This window comes from Triturus cristatus, chromosome 6 (assembly GCF_964204655.1).
Source record: "Triturus cristatus chromosome 6, aTriCri1.1, whole genome shotgun sequence".
In the NCBI taxonomy this organism is placed as follows: domain Eukaryota; kingdom Metazoa; phylum Chordata; class Amphibia; order Caudata; family Salamandridae; genus Triturus; species Triturus cristatus.
The window spans coordinates 755,913,326-755,928,981 of NC_140589.1; positions in this window are offsets into that span (position 1 = coordinate 755,913,326).

Here is a 15,656-nt window from a genome sequence, read left to right on the forward strand (position 1 = left end):
ATTTGCCCATCAAGACCTCCCAGAAACATGCCCACATCACAGGGAGTGGAAAATGACTGAGAAGATGGCTGACACTGGGTCCTGCTGTGGGGAGCACAAGGCCCTGCTAGGGGTTGTGTGCAAATCAGAAGCAGGACACCACTGACTGACATCCTGAAAGACAACTTGCACACCCTACAATGAAAGCACGTTTCATGATGGGAAGGAGGACTGATAGCCCTGACCATACTAATCAGCATGGGTAGACACCACCCCCTCAACACAAACTCCACACAACTCACCGGGTACAATGCATTGACACACACCTCATTGAAATATCAGCAAAAGATACCCTGTACTGGGTGCTGCTGCTGTGTGAAGCACAGGGGGTCACTTGGGACTTGTAGCCAAACAAACACCAGGATTTCACAGTCAGCCATCTTGCCATTGCTGTCACACCCCCTCACAGGGAAGCAGAGTCAAGAGGAAGGAAGTATGGGCATTCTGGGAAGGAGGGTGTAGCCAAGAGTATGATGGGAGTCGCAGTCACAGACAACATACACACACCCACATGGCCCAGCAAGATCAAACTGAACCATACTCGCCTCACAGGGAGTGGGAAGGGACTGACAAGATGTCTGACCCTGAGCTCTGTTGTGGGGAGCACAAGGCCATGCTGGGAAATGGCCAAGAACAATATCAAACTCTGTCTGTGACAAGCTGGGAAAAAGCAGTGTACAGGCAGGCATCTGTTTGAAAAATAGAAAATGTCATGTTTGTGAACCAACGATGCATGTAGAAACATAAATCACATTGTGTGTCTCTTCCAAACACAGGTGGTGCTGGGCACCCAGCACCAAATGACGAGGATACCCAGGCCCAGACTCTGGTGGACACTAACTCTCTCACTGTCCTCTTCGGATGACGTCGACCAACCTGGCCCCTCCAGTGTGAGCCATCATGCAGCACCAGCAGCATCAACATCTGCCCCCCCTGTACCCACGCCTCCAGCATCTGGACACCGAAAGGGCACCCCCACCAACACGGACAGACCAAGGACAATCAACATCTACAGCACAGGGACACAGGACCCCCCGGAAGCTACAGCCAACACCACCAGCAACACCACCCAAGGGGTCCCAGTGTCACCTGTGCGTACCGCCGCTGGTCCTGCCCGTGTGGAGAGGGGTGCTGGGAGTGGTGGGAGGCACAGGGCGCACCTTGTAGAGGGGTCTGGACTGCATGATGACCCCAAACTGGCACGCATCTTAGATGCGTACCAGGATAGCACCAGAGGATTTGGCCAGGTAGTGGGGATCCTCAAGGACATGCAACACGAGCAGGTCGCCCACCATGCCCGCATAGAGGCCAAGTGGGATGACATCACTGCGGTGCATCGGGACATACTACAATGCCTCCGCCAGATCAACACCAACCTGTCCACACCCCCCTGTGTGCCCACAACATCTGTCGCAACACCATCTGCCAGCGCCACAGGGAGGGAGGAGGACTCTGGCGGAGTGTCCCCTGCACCGCAGAGGCCTGCACATGAGGATCCCCCCTCGGAAGAGGGGTCGTCCGAAGAAGGACATGTGAGAGGCAGATGTCCCAGTACATCCCCCACGGCCCCCAAACCTGTTCTGGACAATGTTCTTTGTGCGCAACCCGTTCACCGTGTCCAATCGCACACAACTCGCCCACATGACATGGAGGGTTCATGTTGGGCCAATGTATCAGATGACTGTGGACTTTACTCTGGACATTTCATCTACCAGCACTTCCAACTCCAATGTGAACTTTGGATTCCCAAACCACTGTACAGCACCCACCATCCTGTGCACTTCCCTCACACATGTTTTTAAATAAACTCACCGGTAGACCATACTTGCCTCTGTTGTGATTCCAACTTGTCATGTTCAGGGAGATGTCGATCTGCCACACAACACAGTGCATGCCAAATACTGCAACAATGTGACCAACGTAAGGTGAGTCATGGGGATGTGACACATGTGAGGGACACACACCACTATGGCAACACAAAACATACTCACCATGGCCATGTTACTCATCACACACAATGATGTTGACCTGAAACACATTGGCATGCACAGACACAACACCAAGCCCAGTCAGTGGTAACAAGTCCACAGGTGAGGTAAGCAAATGTCACTCAGATGTGGGAAGACAGATAACGCACATAACAAAGCATAGCACAGGTTCATTACACATCAGCAACACGTTTATTCCACACTAGTTGCATGGTAATTCTACGTAACAGTGGACACACGCTCCCAATGTGTTGGAGAATGGAAGTCCAGGGATGTGTGGTACATCAGTTAATGGGGATTGTCAACTTACACACTGGTGTTGGCTTCTGGGTGTTGGGGGTCAGTGTTGACCACAGAACAGGCAAAGTACCCTGGGAAGGACAGACAAGATGCAGTCAAAAACACAGAAGAACAGGAGAGAAATGCAATACACATGCACAAAACATGTTGCAAAACACCTACACAAACACTAGTTAGCAGTACTACCCTATTGTGGAGTACACACCACCTGAATGGACACATCACAGCACGCATCTAGTCAAGTGGCACACAGACACACTCAGACAGCAACAGAGCTGGCTCAACACATTCCAGGCTAACTCCATACATTCACATAACAACCCTGTAAACTCACATTCAGGTGAAGAAGTTGTTGATGAGCTGGGAGCGGATGTCACCATCATCTTCATCATCACTGGCATCTTGGCCCAGGCCGGGATCCTCCATAGGTGACGGAGGTTGGTCGTCGTCATCGTCATCCTGGATGAGAGGCACCTCCTTCCGCACTGCCATGTTGTGTAGCATGCAGCAGACAATGATTATTTTTCACACCTTTGCAGGCTCATATGGGAGGGCCCATTTGGTCTTGTCCAGGCAGCGAAAGTGGCTTTTCAGGAGGCTGAATGTCCGCTCAATCACCCTCCTGCTCCGACCATGTGTCTCATTGTAGCACAGCTCGGCTGGTGTCACAGGGTTCCTGAGGGGTGTCAGCAACCATGGCATGTTGGGGTATCCGGAGTCACCTACACACACAAAAATGAACAAGTAGCTGAGTTTTGTAGGAGTGCGGAATACAACAGTAACAAACACACACAATGAGAAACAGTCAGTACACACCAACAAGCCAGGCATGCTGAGCTGGCATCTGTGACATCAGCGTTGCAATGCGACTACTCCTTATAATGTAGGCATTGTGCGCCAAACCAGGGAACCGTGCACACACATGTGTGATTGACATGTTAGCAAGACAGGCCACCAGAGCATTGATCGAATGGTAGTGCTTCCTGTTCCGGTATGCCTGCTCATGTGCCTGTGGTGGTATCAGGACAATATGTGTCCCATCAATAGATCCCATGATGTTCGGTATCTTCCCCAGTGTATAAAAGGCATCCTTTATTTCAGGGAGTTCATCTGGTCTCGGGAACTTGATATACAGGTCGAGGAATTGCAACATTCCCTCCAAGACATCGCGTAGCACCCGACTAAACATCGTTTGCGACATACCACCAGCCGTAGCCACAGTGTACTGGAAGGTACCAGTGGCAAAGAAGTGCAGGACTGCCATCACCTTCACCTCTGGGGTCAGTGCTGTGGGGTATGTCCGGCCAGGTAGCAAATGTGGCACCAACTGCTCCGCCAACTCCGCAATCAGTGGCCTGGTGAAGCGGTACCGTCTGATGCATTCGCGTTCCTGCATGGTTGCAAGGTCTGGGAAAGGACGATGGACAGCTGGTGCCCTGCAGTACAGAGATGCACAAAGGAAGATTGTCAGTTCATCCACCCATGTGGCCATGACTACGATCACTATCACATGCTAGTTAATGACATTACACAATGTACTGAGGTGTGTGCTGTTGGGCATGGACACATATGTCACCTACAAGACCACCACCTCATATCTCAATTCCACATGTCCACATCAGTCCCATGTAGTGCAATGGCCAATCATCTGGCTGTGTCACCCAACCTATGTGCTGCTGCAATGTTAAAAAAACACACCACAGTGACAATTAAGGCCTCATGTCTCCCAGGCATCACAGATCTTTGCCATGCAGAAACCCAGGCGCCTTGTATTGCCACATCAACACAGCAATGGACATGGCATAGCACGTACACACCACAAGGCAAGCGTAAGTCCCACAGGTAGTTGCCACTGTTGTTCCTGCCGGCCCTACATGTACGTCTCTTAGACACACACCCCATCAAGGTTGATGCATATACCACATGGATGTGGAGACTGTCACCCATTGGTAACATTTGATCAGACACATCTGAGACACAACATGCACACAGACTGTGGGTGCACATCAGTATTGTGGCTACAGGTCTCACTGTGACATACATGCCATCATCCCCAGGACTCAGGGTGTATGTGACATGTCCTAAACATATCCAACCTGACACTGTGGCCTTGACTCATGCCCATTACTGTCGAATTGCACATCACAGTGGTAATGTGCACAACACACAAAGGATTCTGCCCCCATGTACACATGCACAGCCTGGGAGTGGCTGCACAAAGTGCCAGCCAAAAAAACAGCTGTGGCCCCCCCAAACACCCAGGGAATGCAGCCTTACATGCCATGGGACACTGTGTGGCCAATGTTGTAGTGTGGCAGGTGTGCACCGGTGTCCATGGCCAGTATATGTGTGTTGCATTTGTATAATAGTCACACTAATGAGGTCCGACGCGGGTGACAATGTGTACGCATTGCACGGGTCATGTCCGAGCCGTGCATACGCTTTGTCATTGAATGCAATGTGGTCCAATGCGGGTGACAATGCGTACGCATTGCACGAGTCATGTCCGAGCCGTGCGTACGCTTTGTCATTGAATGCAATTCGGTCCGACGCGGGTGATAATGCGTACGCATTGCACGGGTCATGTCCGAGCCGTGTGTACGCTTTGACATTGAATGCAATGAGGTCCGATGCGGGTGACTATCATGCATATGCGTCGCACAGGCATGGTCCGAGACAGGTGTACGCCTTGGCCATTGAATCGTATGTAGACGGGTGCATGTGTGTATTCAAAATACGCGTTGTACAGTCAGTTGAACGAGCCGGGTGCACCCATTGGCTCTGGACTGTCATGGAGACGGATGCGGATTCAAAACTTGTACGAGTTGTGCACTGGAAATTCAGTTGGATGCCTACAACAATGTTGCAGTTTTAAGTGTTCCATGAAGGTGAAGATTTGAACGATGCGAAAGGCGTGTACCAGTCGTACTTTTAAATGGATTGGCCAGATTCATAGAATTCAACCATGTTGGACCTATCACTTGGGACACATGGCACAGATTCTGCCTCTGCAGCACAGATATAAGGCTGGCCGGCCCCCAGGGAGCTCACTTGCCTGCACTACATGCTACTGGACCACATCCCTGCTACCACTGCTGCTGTCTATTCATCCTCTGGCTCCTGCTATGGCACGTACTCTGGAGAGGGCCCCAGCCTTCACTGAGGAGGAGAACCAGGCCCTGCTGGACGGGCTCCTTCCAGAGTACCAAAAGCTCTATGGGAAACCAGGGGAGCAGGTGAGTGTGCAGTCCACTGCCTTCCTAATTATGCATGTTGTCTGACTAGCAGTACTAGGAGTGTGTACACCAGTGGCAAGCATTCTCAATGACTAATTTCATCCCCCAAAGTGTGTAGGTACATGCAATGAACAGTTTTCCTGCTGCTAAAGGGCATTATTGCAAGCTTAAGCTATCCAGGCATTGTTAACATGTCAGACATGCATATGCTTTTGCAACCCCCATGGTTGCACTACCTGTGATGATGACATGTTTATCCAAATGTGTGCTGCAGCAATCTGGGGCATGTGTGTTCATGTACTTTTCACTGTGTCCTCCTCACAGGTTGATGCCCACCAGAAGCAGGAGATCTGGCTGACCATCGCCTGGGCTGTTCGTTCTGTGGGGGTCTACAAGCACCAGATCCGCAACTGCCAGAAGAGGTGGCAGGACCTTCGGGGCTGGACCCGGAGGATAGCTAGAGTCCAGCTGAAGCTGTCACCTCCACGCAGGAGGGGTGGACACCAGACCCTGACTCCCCACATGCTCCGTATCCTGGCGGTGGTCTTCCCGGACCTGGATAGGCAGCTGAAGGCCAGACAGCAGCAGGAAGGGGGTGAGTCCATGTCTGATCTGTGTACTATGTCTGACATGCAAATAGCAGGCTTTTGTCCTGGTCACACTTCCACATTACGTAGCTCTTGTAGTCCCAAACTCAGGTCCCTCATTTGTGTGATGCACCCTCCTCATCTGTTCCACAGGTGTGGCCCCTACAATCTGTTGCTTGTGTCACTAGGACACTGTGTCCCTGCAGTCAGCTATGCTTCAGGTACCGGTCAGCATCAGTTCCCGTGTATCTGTTGTGTGTTTCATGGTCAGGTCAATTGTTTACACAATGCCTGAGATCTGACATGTGATCTGTGTGTGCCCTTGAGATGTGTACCAATTGCTGGTCTGACTCGCAACATGTGGATGGGGTATTCCAAACAAACCCATGCAGCAGGGGACTCCAATTTTGGGGCCTTAGGAGTATGTATAGCAAGTATGTCACACTTGCTTAGCCACCTGACTACTGCCCAGGGCCAAACACTGTTTCACTTAGTCCTGGCCAGTCATGCCCCCTCAAGGGCATTTAGAAACACTCTGTAATCCCACTCCTGTGTATGAAATTGCAGGTTGTGCTCAGTGACATGTGTCCTCAGGTGTCTGCCTCTGTGTCATTAGGGTGTGGCTTGTTGCTACGTACAACTGGGGTGGTCCATGATTCAGAGGGTCAGCATGACATCTGCAATGTGACTGTGAGAGACAACACCTGTGTGACATATAGGTGTGTGATCATCTGACAGCGCACAATGGTGTATGCAACTGTGTCATTCATGCAGCTGGGTTACATGCATGGCAGACTGTGATGTGTTACTGTACACGGATTAGTGTTTGCTGCGACTCATATGTCTGATTTGCATGATGTGAGGTCTTCTGGGTCCTGGATATGTTGTTTGCATGGGATGGGCAAGTGCGCCCGTCATCTGCTGAGTTTGCTTTACCCCAGAGCTAGGATCGTGAGTCAGTGCATATTGTTGTTGTCTGGATGCCCTGCCCCTGTGACAGGAGACAGTGTTGACTGACTTTGAGGGCATCCCAGTGCCATGGCATTTAACTTGCTATGAGTGAGCCTGCATTGTGTTCAAGTGTGCACCATGCACCACATTTTGGCATTGCCCATCAGGACAGGAGTACATCATAGTGTGTGTTGCTGGCATGCATCACAAGCATGTGTAATGAGTCTCTGCTCATCCCTTCATCCGGACACCTGTACTGAGTCAGTAGCACGAGATGTGCTGTGTGTATAGTGACATACTCCTACATGTTCACTTGCATGTACAACTAATGTGTGGGTGGTGCATGTTGGCACATTGGGGTGTTAGCATCCAACATGCAACGGACATATGTGTGAAAGTCAAGGAGGGATATGTGTGCCATGGTTGATGTTGAGAATGACAATTGTCTTATCCTAAACAGTGTTGGCACTTTGAGCTGTGTTCAGCTGATGATGCCAGGGCTTGCCCTGTGATGTGATGTACTCACTGTGGTGTGTACAGTCGGTGCAGGTGACTGATGTTATTCTCTTACTTCCTATTCCTATCCAGATACATCCACGGCCACAGGAGGGGACAGCTCCATGGACCAGGAGGAGCCACAGAGCCTTACAGGGACAGAAGGAGAGGAGTCGGGTGGACCCAGTGGCACGGAGGGTGAGTGGAGCCACACAGAGGAGTCGTCAGCACCATCACCCCCAGCTGAGGGCCACAGCAGCTCTGAGGATGACTCCCTTGTGGAGGCGGGTGTCAGCAGCCACCAAACCCCAGTTAGTGAGGCAGTCCCCGCCCCCGCCACCACCACCATCACCTCCCCCCTCCCTTCGCCTCCCATCCCAGTGGTCCCTGTGGGCTCCCGTGTTCGTGAGCATGACTCCTTTGTGCCAGGCACCGCACCCCCTGCCCTGTGTCCCCTGCTGCCCTGAGTGAGGAGTCTGTGGACTTACTTTGACAGATCCATGTAGGGCAGACGTCGATGCTGAAGGTCCTCCATGCACACACAGGTCTGTTGACACAAGTGGTGTCATTCATGGATGCCATTTCCTCGGGCATGTCTGCCCTACAGAGGACCAATCAGTCCGTGGCCTCCTCCCTGACGGCAGCAGTGTCCCTCCTCCAACAGTCCTGCACCCCTCCAACCCCTGCACCACCCATGATTCCCAGCACCCTGCCTGTCCCAAGCTCAGAAACCCCCAAACCAAGGTCTAGACATGCACACAAGCAAGCACAGGGAACTGATTCCACACTCACAGGGGCTGGTTTGCTGACACACACACAGTCATCCACAACCACTCTGCAGTCCTCCGAGACCTCTCCCACCCAGCCCCCTTCCCTTGCCTCACCTGCAACCCCATCCCCCCAGAAGCTCTTCCTCTGTGACCTTGGCCTCTTCCCCACCAACCCTGCAGATCCTGATTACAAGGGGAAGAGGAAGTCCCCACACACAGAAGGGAGGGCCCCTCACACCCGGACACCCTCCCCCAGGCGCAGTCAGACAGAGACGCCCACCAGCAAGTCCCCCAGGCGCCAGAAGAGCAAGACCCCCCCACCACCACGCAACTCCAAGGCAAAGTCTCCGTCCTCAATCCCCCAGGCCACCACTCCAGAGGTTCCCCTGCCACTCCCTGCCCCGGGTTCCCCCACACACAGATACACCATCCCCAAAATGTTAAGGCCATCCCCCCTAGCACTTGCTCCTCCGCACCTGGTCAGACAGTTGGTGCCACTGATGTGGGGACCATGTCCCCACCTGCCCTGCTGACCTCACCTGTCCCCCATTCCGCTCCCATGGATGTAGGCACTGCTTTGGAGTCCACGACCACCCCGTCTGACTTGGGCACTGCAGTGGTGAGCCAATCCACTCCATCTGACCTGCCCACTGGAGTTGTGCTGGCACCCACCCCATCTGATATGTGCCCCACAGTTGTGACAGCACCCACCACTTCAGTCAGCTCCACTGCAGTTGCAAGTGTCTCGCCTGCATCCACCACCACTTCACTGCCTCCTTCTGCTGCGCCCTGATCCTGTCCCTGCGGTGCCTGGCCTGCCCCCATGTATGCCCCTCCGAGGGGATGACCCTGGTCCTTAGCAGTGCAGGCAAGCAAGGTGTGACAGTTGTCACTCTACTTCACTCCTTGGCATTTGGACATGGACTGGCCATTGGCCTTTTCTTAGAACAGACGTTTCACTTTTAATATGCTGAATAAAGCTTTTTTCTTTATCCCTGTGAACTTGATTTAGCTGTAAATTATGATGATGTTGTTTTACACGCCCTTGCACCTGTAATGATTGGTTTACAATGTTGAATACTGATGTGTTGATGTGAGGTACTCCCTGTGGTCCATGAGATATGTATCCTATGATTCCTATTCTGGTGGGTATCCATGTCATCCTTTGCAGCTACCTGGGTGTGTCAGGATCAACTATTTGTGTACATCTCTCTGTGAGCATTTCATTTGCATGGTCACATCTGTGGCTTGCACCCCTGCACATATGATCTGCTTCCCATTGTCCAATTTGTCACTTCCACATACTTTGTGCTCATCAACACTGGACCTACAGGTGTGGGCATCATTGTAATAGGAGTAACTGGGGCCTCTGTGCAACTTGCTAGACATATGTTTTGGGTATGTGCAGATGACTTAGGGGAGACTTACGTACCCAGGCTGTTGTGACCAGAGCCTTCATTGTGTGGTAACTGATGGCTGACTGACCAAGTGTTCTGCAGACATGAGTGGGACTTGCGGTGAATATGTTTGGCACAGCTGGGCTCCCACAGGAGTTGGGTCCCCTCAAGTAAGTGTGTTGTTCAGTGACATGGCCTGGGCCCATGGTGTGTGTTGTATGAGCATGTGTGTGTGTCCACATCCCTGTTCATACACAGACAGTGTTCCCTTGATATGTTCCTGTTGTTGATGCTTGCTGAGTGGTACCGGGTTCATCCCAATACTTTTCCAATGGGCTACCAGATGTGTGGGTGCATGACACACTACTGTTAATTGGTGTATCATCATTGGGATTTGTCAGTTCTGAGTGGTGATGATGTTGTCAGACACAAATGGGACACAGTCAGGGTTCCTCAAGGCACCTGTTTATTTGCTAAATCATGTAGTTGTCCCTAGGTGGTAGTTTTCAGTGATTGAGACATTTGTATCTGTGTGTGAGACTGCTCCCACTTGTCGGGTTCATGGCTGCGATGCTGGCAGGTGTCAGCATGTGTGCCTTGTGTTTCTCCTTGGCCTCTGCATTGTCCTGGGATGTGGCAGGGATTCTGAAGGTTACATGAGCTTTGAGGTCATGGCCATGTACCGCATACTGTGCAGTATGTCTGTCATTCTCCAGGGTTGTGAACTGTCATTGTGTGATGTGTGTGTGCACCTTAGTTCCTCCCAACATTCCTGTGTTTGTAATGGGTGCATGTGCAATGTCACCTGTCCATGTGGGCTTCACAGATACACAGTGTTGCAGTTCAGGGTGTGTGGTGTTGAGGGTGGACTGATGTGAATGTTTGCATAGGTGTTCCCCTAGCTCACGTTTGTCCATGGATGAGGGGCCATGCTGAGTGATTTGTGTTTGTGTATGTGTGATGTACGTTTGTGGCACAGGACAGATGTCTGGGTTTCCCAGTTTGTACGACATCTGCCTTTGTCATCACAGTGGAGGTGTCATGCATGCTTGTGTCACCCCAATGTCTGTTCCCTGGGGGTAGTGGTGTTGTGTGTCAGTCTCTTGCTGTGTTAGTTGGTGTTCATTCCAGCTTGTGTCACATGTGTCTGTTGTGCTCCCTCTCATCTCCCAATGCCTGATTGCCCACTGAGGGTGTCCCAATGATGGTTTACTTTTGTATGGCACTGTGTCCACATCTGTGTCACTGTGGTTGAGCCCCCCTCATGTGTTGTGTAGTTGCCTGTGGATACTGTGACACACACACACACATGTTGTTTCCGATGTGCAGTGTGAGTTTGCCTGTTTGTGTTTGTGCATCTGCACCAGTGCATTGGTATGGCTGTTGTGGGCCTTTGTATGGATGCTGTTTCTGTGATTTTGCATGCTGTCCCTGTGAGTCATTTCACATAATTGTGCACATTCATCCTGGTTCTTGGGTGCCATTGCTGGCATGGAATGTGAGTTTGGGATCTGACACCTACAGTCTACACATGTTGTTTTGATCGGTGTGTCTATTTTCGAGATGTGTGCATGCTTGGTGATGGTCACTTCTGCTGTTGTGTCATTGTACGCTGTATGCATTGTCAGCCCCCATGGGTGGTGCTTGTCTGCACATGGCCGAGAGTGTGTTATGTTTTCACAGCACTGTTAGCCTCACCACATCTCTGTGTGTATGGGACACAACCACTAGTTTGCCCCAGAAGTGTTTGATGTGTTGGGAGCAGGGAGCATACATGCTATTTGTTATTTGCAGCTTTGACCATGATTACACTTACCTTTTGGTCACTGTGATGAGGGGGGTTTAGTCCCCATCACCGCAATGCTCACCATCTGCTGCATTTTGGGAACCCCCACTTAACATCTGTTCTACACAGTGAGGGGGTGTTCTTTTTACATTGCCACAGTGCTATGGTGATGCTTGCCTTGTGTATGTCACACTCATGTGTTGGTCACACATGTGCTGTTACTTACATTGTATGCTCGTAGCCATAATCACTGTTGTGGGCATTTGTCACAGACTACACACTGTTGTCATGATGTTAGGGGGGATGTATTTTGCAGACATACCTGATGTTGGAGTATGCTGGATGTGTTGTGCATCATCCATCCTATGGCTGGGGGTGGCTGCAGTGGTGGGCAACATAAGCCCTATGGCTGGGGGTGGCAGTAGTGATGGGCAACATAAGCCCTATGGGTGTGGGTGGCAGTAGTGATGGGCACCAGGTCCACTATGGGTGGGGGTGGCTGTAGTGATGGGCCACATAAGCCCTATGGCTGGGGGTGGCAGTAGTGATGGGCAACATAAGCCCTATGGGTGTGGGTGGCAGTAGTGATGGGCAACATAAGCCATATGGGTGGGGGTGGCTGTAGTGATGGGCAACAGGTCCCCTGTGTGTGGGGGTGGCAGTAGTGATGGGCAACAGGTCCACTATGGGTGGGGTGGCTGTAGTGATAGGCAACATAAGCCCTATGGGTGTGGGTGGCAGTAGTGATGGCAACAGGTCCACTATGGGTGGGGGTGGCTGTAGTGATGGGCAACATAAGCCCTATGGGTGTAGGTGGTGATAGTGATGGGCAACAGGTCCACTATGGGTGGGGGTGGCTGTAGTGATGGGCAACATAAGCCCTATGGCTGGGGGTGTCAGTAGTGATGGGCTACATAAGCCCTATGGCTGGGGTGGCAGGGGTGATGGGCAGCATCAGCCCTATGGGTGTGGGTGGCAGTAGTGATGGGCAACAGGTCCACTATGGGTGGGGGTGGCTGTAGTGATGGGCGACATAAGCCCTATGGTTGGGGGTGGCAGTAGTGCTGGGCAACAGGTCCCCTGTGAGTGGGGTTGGCAGTAGTGATGGGCAACATCAGCCATATGGATGTGGGTGACAGTAGTGATGGGCAACAGGTCCACTATGGGTGGGGGTGGCTGTAGTGATGGGCAACATAAGCCCTATGGCTGGGGGTGGCAATAGTAATGGGCAACAGGTCCACCATGGGTGTGGGTGGCAGTAGTGATGGGCAACATAAGCCCTATGGGTGTGGGTGGCTGTAGTGATGGGCAACATAAGCCCTATGGCTGGGGGTGGCAGTAATGATGGGCAACAGGTCCCCTGTGAGTGGGGGTGGCAGTAGTGATGAGCAGCATAAGCCCTATGGGTGTGGGTGTCAGTAGTGATGTGCAACATAAGCCCTATGGCTGGGGGTGGCAGGGGTGATGGGCAACATCAGCCCTATGGGTGTGGGTGGCAGCAGTGATGGGCAACAGGTCCACTATGCGTGGGGGTAGCTGTAGTGATGGGCAACATAAGCCCTATGGGTGTGGGTGGCAGTAGTGATGGGCAACAGGTCCACTATGGGTGTGGGTGACAGTAGTGATGGGCAACATAAGCCCTATGGGTGTGGGTGGCAGTAGTGATGGGCAACAGGTCCACTATGGGTGGGGGTGGCTGTATTGATGGTCAACATAAGCTCTATGGCTGGGGGTGGCAGTAGTGATGGACAACCGGTCCCCTGTGAGAGGGGGTGGCAGTAGTGATGGGCAACATCAGCCATATGGGTGTGGGTGGCAGTAGTGATGGGCAACAGGTCCACTATGGGTCGGGTGGCTGTAGTGATGGGCAACATAAGCCCTATGGCTGGGGGTGGCAGTAGTGATGGGCAACAGGTCCCCTGTGAGTGGGGGTGGCAGTAGTGATGGGCAACATAAGCCCTATGGGTGTGGGTGGCAGTAGTGATGGGCAACATAAGCCCTATGGGTGTGGGTGGCTGTAGTGATGGGCAACATAAGCCCTATGGCTGAGGGTGGCAGGGGTAATGGGCAACGTCAGCCATATGGGTGTGGGTGGCAGTGGTGATGGGCAACATGTCCACTATGGGTGGGGGTGGCTGTAGTGATGGGCAACATAAGCCCTATGGGTGTGGGTGGCAGTAGTGATGGGCAACATAAGCCCTATTGGTGGGGGTGGCTGTAGGGATGGGCAACAGGTTCCCTGTGAGTGGGGGTGGCTGTAGTGATGGGCAACATAAGCCCTATGGGTGTGGGTGGCAGTAGTGATGGGCAACATAAGCCCTATGGGTGTGGGTGGCAGTGGTGATGGGCAACATAAGCCCTATGGGTGTGGGTGTCAGTAGTGATGGGCAACATAAGCCCTATGGTTGGGGGTGGCAGGGGTGATGGGCAACATCAGCCCTATGGGTGTGGGTGGCAGTAGTGATGGGCAACAGGTCCACTAGGGGTGGGGGTAGCTGTAGTGATGGGCAACATAAGCCCTATGGGTGTGGGCAGCAGTAGTGATGGGCAACAGGTCCACTATGGGTGTGGGTGGCAGTAGTGATGGGCAACATAAGCCCTATGGGCATGGGTGGCAGTAGTGATGGGCAACAGGTCCACTATGGGTGGGGGTGGCTGTATTGATGGGCAACATAAGCCCTATGGCTGGGGGTGTCAGTAGTGATGGACAACCGGTCCCCTGTGAGAGTGGGTGGCATTAGTGATGGGCAACATCCGCCATATGGGTGTGGGTGGCAGTAGTGATGGGCAACAGGTCCACTATGGGTCGGGTGGCTGTATTGATGGGCAACATAAGCCCTATGGCTGGGGGTGGCAGTAGTGATGGGCAACAGGTCCCCTGTGAGTGGGGGTGGCAGTAGTGATGGGCAACATAAGCCCTATGGGTGTGGGTGGCAGTAGTGATGGGCAACATAAGCCCTATGGGTGTGGGTGGCTGTAGTGATGGGCAACATAAGCCCTATGGCTGAGGGTGGCAGGGGTAATGGGCAACGTCAGCCATATGGGTGTGGGTGGCAGTAGTGATGGGCAACAGGTCCACTATGGGTGGGGGTGGCTGTAGTGATGGGCAAAATAAGCCCTATGGGTGTGGGTGGCAGTAGTGATGGGCAACATAAGCCCTATTGGTTGGGGTGGCTGTAGTGATGGGCAACAGGTCCCCTGTGAGTGGGGGTGGCTGTAGTGATGGGCAACATAAGCCCTATGGGTGTGGGTGGCAGTAGTGATGGGCAACATAAGCCCTATGGGTGTGGGTGCCAGTAGTGATGGGCAACAGGTCCCCTATGGGTGGGGGTGGCTGTAGTGATGGGCAACATAAGCACTATGGGTGTGGGTGTCAGTAGTGATGGGCAACATAAGCCCTATGGCTGGGGGTGGCAGTAGTGATGGGCAACATAAGCCCTATGGGTGTGGGTGGCTGTAGTGATGGGCAACATAAGCCCTATGGCTGAGGGTGGCAGGGGTAATGGGCAACGTCAGCCATATGGGTGTGGGTGGCAGTAGTGATGGACAACAGGTCCACTATGGGTGGGGGTGGCTGTAGTGATGGGCAACATAAGCCCTATGGGTGTGGGTGGCAGTAGTGATGGGCAACATAAGCCCTATTGGTGGGGGTGGCTGTAGTGATGGGCAACAGGTTCCCTGTGAGTGGGGGTGGCTGTAGTGATGGGCAACATAAGCCCTATGGGTGTGGGTGGCAGTAGTGATGGGCAACATAAGCCCTATGGGTGTGGGTGGCAGTGGTGATGGGCAACATAAGCCCTATGGGTGTGGGTGTCAGTAGTGATGGGCAACATAAGCCCTATGGCTGGGGGTGGCAGGGGTGATGGGCAACATCAGCCCTATGGGTGTGGGTGTCAGTAGTGATGGGCAACAGGTCCACTATGGGTGTGGGTGGCAGTAGTGATGGGCAACATAAGCCCTATGGGCGTGGGTGGCAGTAGTGATGGGCAACAGGTCCACTATGGGTGGGGGTGGCTGTAGTGATGGGCAACATAAGCCCTATGGCTGGGGGTGTCAGTAGTGATGGGCAACATAAGCCCTATGGCTGGGGGTGGCAGGGGTGATGGG